The sequence below is a fragment of the Microtus ochrogaster genome, chromosome 8 (genome assembly GCF_000317375.1).
Source record: "Microtus ochrogaster isolate Prairie Vole_2 chromosome 8, MicOch1.0, whole genome shotgun sequence".
NCBI classification, from domain to species: Eukaryota; Metazoa; Chordata; class Mammalia; order Rodentia; family Cricetidae; genus Microtus; species Microtus ochrogaster.
The window spans coordinates 25,778,923-25,783,951 of NC_022015.1; the positions used below are offsets into that span (position 1 = coordinate 25,778,923).

At 41.5% G+C, this 5,029-nt stretch overlaps 1 protein-coding gene across 3 annotated transcripts in view; it reads left to right on the forward strand.

Annotated features, from left to right (window-relative positions):
- Positions 1–5,029, forward strand: part of Zranb1 (zinc finger RANBP2-type containing 1) — a 67,352-nt gene continuing 62,323 nt past the window's right edge. Inside the window, exon 1 of one of the 3 annotated variants that reach the window (XM_013347874.2) lies at positions 1–38. The gene's annotated coding sequence lies outside the window, so the exon portion shown is untranslated. Of the gene's footprint in view, positions 39–498; positions 559–5,029 lie in introns of those variants that run through there. The other 2 variants (XM_026781722.1, XM_026781721.1) reach the window with 2 other exon arrangements.

The following is a 5,029-nucleotide window of genomic DNA, read 5'->3' on the forward strand; positions in this document are numbered from 1 at the left end:
CCGCGCGTCAGACGGGGAGGAGGAGCCGCGGCCACCAGGTAACCGGGCAAGGGCGGGGGGCGCCGCGCCACAGGCCCCTCGCGGGGTATCCGCGGCCTGACGGGGCCTCGCGGGACCCAGGCTGCCGAGCCTCCAGGCGGCAGCGTTGCGGGAGAGCGCGTCGCAGGCCGGGGACTGCCGGGTGCCGCGCGTCCATCTTGGGCTTCCCGGAGCGGGGACAGCCCCGGAGGCTGAGGGCGAGTGGCCCGCCCGGGTTGTTTACCGACCTGAGTTGGCCGCGGTCGGCTGCCTGGCTGGCGCTGCCCTTCTGCCCGCCGCATTCCGGCAACTGGGATTCCTCCCGAGTCCGAGTGTGTGGGTCTCTTGTTCCACTCATCAGTAGGCCGTAAACACCCGGATTCGTCGCTATAAGTTGGTGCTGGTCTCCAAACTTGTATTTGGTCCCTTGTCCTCTTTTTCTCCGCCTCGTACAGTGGCCTCCCGTTGTTGCCATTTTTAAGCAAATCAGGGTGAGAGTTGAAGCTTCGGGTGGCGTTGGGCACCTGAACTCCGCTCCTGGTAACGATCCCTCAGTGCAACCACCTTATGTTTTTGTTGTTGTTGTTTTGTGTTTTGCTCAGATTTGTCCGGTCATTGCACAGACAAAAGAGCTGTAACGCTTGCTTTAAGCGCCGGGGACAGGCAGTTTAGGTTAAGCAGGAAGTTTGAACCCGCCCATTATCTTGGAGACACACTGGTGTTTTGAAACCACCTTACTTAGAATTTCGTACCTCAGCCCTCGATTTCCCCTTTCTGTTACCCCCGACTCACTGTTATTAGTGCCTCCTATTGCTCCCAGTGTTTGCTCTCACCATACGTTTGACCTGTGATGATGTTAATAAACGTGATGTACAAGTACTTGGAAGTGTTATATAATGGATGGCTCCTGTGCCCCGTGGTCTCTCTTTTAGTTGACTTTCTGTCAACTTTTGCAGCATCCATGGTACTCTTGTTGATCAAACGTGGTTCACTTGGTATACGTAGAGAAGCTAGGGGAGACCGGAGGATCTTGGTTTGACAGGGGCCATTAGAAAGTCGTCTGAACTAAACTTGGGAAAAGTAAAGCTGGATCCTGTTACTAGTTTTAATTAAACGCAGTAACTATAAAATATATTTAGAAGCCTGCTCTCTCGATTTTGGGGCTCTTAAAATAGTCTCATTTAATTTTGTACCTATTTTTAAATTGGTTTGTGAGGGGTTAAAACGTTTGTCATGAGACATTTTACTTTTTCTGGAAAGGTTGTTGCTTGAATGCCTTGAGAGATTTTTACTTGTTGCTATTTTAACACCATTTATTAGTGCTGTTGAGCGTTGGGACACCATTTTATTTACTCTTGTATTTGGGATAGTATGATGAACTCATTCTTGGTAGTGTATTTTAAGATAATGGCCTTGATCCAGATCAGTGTACTGCATATCGTTTTTAAAGTCCGAGGATTAAGCTGGGCATGGCGGTGCACTCAAGAGGCAGAGGCAGGTGGATCTCTGAGTTCTGGGCCAGCTTGGTCTACAGATTGAGTTTCAAGACAGTCAGGACTACACAGAGAAAACCTGTCGTCCCAGAATAAAAATAAATAAATAAATAAAGTCTGAAGATTAACATAAATCAGTTGTACAACGTTTGAGGTAACTTGATTCTTGTGTAATTGATACAGTGAGAGCCATTTCATGTATATTTATATTGATTTTATAAAGTTTAAACTTTAAATGTAGTTTCAAAAGTAGGATGCTAACTTTTTTTTTATGGTTTTTCGAGACAGGGTTTCTCTGTAGCTATGGAGGCAGTCCTGGAACTCGCTCTGTAGACCAGGCCGGCCTCAAACTCACAGAGATCCACCTGCCTCTGCCTCCCGAGTGCTGGGATTAAAGGCATGCGCCACCACTGCCCGGCTAGGATGCTAACTTTTTATGTAACTTGGTTCAGTTTTATTTGAGCATTGTGATGGCTTTCCCCTCTTCCTGAGAAATACCCTCTTGTTTGAACGCTTGTTCTCCCAGTTTGTGGTGGTTTATTTGGAATATCTGTGTTCTGCTTATGCCTTGGGTATTTTTTTTTGTGTGTGTGTATTTAAACACACTCACCTCTTACCAGAATATATAAACCTACAGAAATGCGTGAAAAAAATTCAAACTCCTTACAGTGTTCAAATTTCTCAATAGTCTGGTTTTGTTATATCCTTTAGTCTTATTGTTTTCTTTCCTATGTGAATCTTTATCCAGCCAAACTTGTTTTTTCCTGTGAAGTCTCTCCTGTTGATCTTTATTTAATCCACCCTTTTTGTATTCATGGTTCTCACTGTGGGCCAACTTAAGTGCTAAGAACTCTCTTGAAGCTGGCAGTGGTAGTACCTGCCTTTTATCCAGCACAGAGGCCGAGGCCAGCCTAGTCTACAAAGTGAGTTTCAGGACAGCCAGGGCTACAAAGAGAAACCCTGTTGTGAAAAACAAAATAACAACAACAAAAAGAACCCCCTTGAGAACTTGACCTGAAGGGATATATTTGCTCCTTTCTTGTGTAAAATTTTCTACTTTTTTTTTTAATAGTCTGTATTTTTAAAGGTCAAATGAGTTTATCTATGGAGACAGTGTAGTTGGCCCTGAAAATATGGTCTAGTAAAGTATTTCTTGTTATAGGGTATTCCAGGATATACAGTTTATATGCTTTCTACTATTGGAGTTTCTGGGATTTTTGGTGACTTATTAGACAAAATATTTGAAACTATGGTCATGTACTAAAAAAAAAATCTTTGGTCGGTATGCTTACATCACACTTTTTTTTTCTTTTACGAGTACAAGTTGTTGGTATTTTTCCAGTGACTATGTTATATTATTCAAACGAAAATCTCTGGTTTCCTTCACTGAGTCTGAGGCAGATACTTGGCTTTGGATTTGGTGCTAATGATAAGAAGGGTAGTCATTCTGTATTTTTTTGCAGATGATTTCGGAAGGAGCAATAATCTGTAGTCTCAGTTTGCATTTCTAACCTCACATGCTGGTATGTGTAGTTGATCAAAAGGCTAGTGACCCTGGGGAATATTGTTCAGAGCTAGAATGCTTACCTAACAGTACAGGACTCTAGATTTGATTTCTAACACTATAAAAATAATAAAAAGATAGATAAGCTTTAGCTTCATTAAATACAAAGAGAAGTAGAAGGAAGTTAATTATATGTCCTAAACAAGAAAGCACAGAAGTGGTTTATTTAAAGCAAAACAACAACAAAATCACAGCCATTATATAGTGTCTTCTGAATTCCAATTGCAAGTGTGTTATTACAGCTTAATGTAGCACTAAATAAGGACCCTTTCCTTCATCTATACAACAGGGATTTTGGCATACATTTAAAGAATACTGTCTCAAAATAATGAGCTTATAGTTGAGAATAATTAGATTTAAAGTTCAGTAAATTTCAACATATAGTAGGAGAAATGGATAGCTATATTTAAAAAAATTAAGTTACTCTGATTCATCTAATATTTTTATAGTTTAGCTCTTTTTTAGAAAAATTATTTATTTAGTTATTATATATACAATGTTTTGCCTGCATTTATACCTGCAGGCCAGAAAAGGGTACCAGATCTCATTATGGGTGATTGTAAACCACTATGAGGTTGATGGGAATTGAACTCAGGACCCTGGAAGAGCAGCCAGTGTTCTTAATCTCTGAGCCATCTCTCCAGCCCTATACTTTAGCTCTTAAATTTTTATTTATGGTCAGCCAGGTGGTGGTGGGCTCATGCCTTTAATCCTAGCACTTGGGAGGCAAAGGCAGGTGGATCTCTGTGAGTTTGAGGCCTGCCTAGTCAGCAGAGTGAATTTGAGGACAGTAAGGGCTACATAGAAAAAAGCCTTGTGTCAAAAAAGAAAAATTTATAAATGATATGAAGTAAGGGATTCAACTTAATTATACTAGGAACGCTAGCTTGTCTAGTTTCGGTCTCATTACTGGTATTCGTCTATGAAAGTGCTTTTTACAAATCCAAGTAGCCTATTGACTTGATGAGGTTACATCAATTTTTTGAACCAGGTTGTTGGTTCAATTATTTATCTCACTTGTATTTTTTATTCTTTCTATTTATTTATTTATTTTATTATTATTTTGTTTTTTTTAAGACAGGGTTTCTCTCTGTAGCCCTGGCTGTCCTGGAGCTCACTCTGTAGACTAGGCTGGCCTTGAATTCAGAGATCCACTTGCCTTTGACTCCTAGTGCTTGGAATAAAGCCCATCTGTTTGTTTTTGTTTTTGTTTTCGTTTGAGAGGGTCTTAGTGTTTCATGGCAAGCCCAGAACTTGCTGTGTAGACCAGGCCAGAACTCAAAGAAGTCTGTCTGCCTCTACCTCCTGACTGCTGAGATTAAAGTTGTGTACACTATGCCTGGCTCAGTGTATTTTGTAGATTTGTGTTTCTATATTCATGAACCCTTTTTCTTCTTTTTCTTCTTCTCTTCCTCTTCCTTTCTTCTTTGAGATGGTTCTCATGTAGCCCAGGTTGCCCTAAAATTTGGCAAGGTGGATTTCTGATCTGCCTCTTACCTTCCCATTGCTGGAATTACAGGAATGTGCCATCATGCCCAGTTTATACTGTGCTGTAGATGTAACCCATGTCCTGTTAATGTTAGGTGAGCCCTATATCAATTAAGCTACATACCCAGCTCTGTAGTACCTAGCTGTTGAGAAGATAACATTTTACTACTTCATTTTTCTGAAATATCCTCATCTGTGGAAGGTTAGGATGAAAGAAACTGGTTTGTGGGTTTTTTTTTTTTTGTATTTCTCACTTCTAAACCATACTTGTAAGTTGTAGAATAAATTGTTTTTTTCTTTTCTTTAGAAAACAGGGTCTCAGCCGGGCGATGGTGGCGCACGCCTTTAATCCCAGCACTCGGGAGGCTGAGGCAGGCGGATTTCTGTGAGTTCGAGACCAGCCTGGTCTACAGAGCAAGTTCCAGGACAGGCTCCAAAGCCACAGAGAAACCCTGTCTCGAAAAAC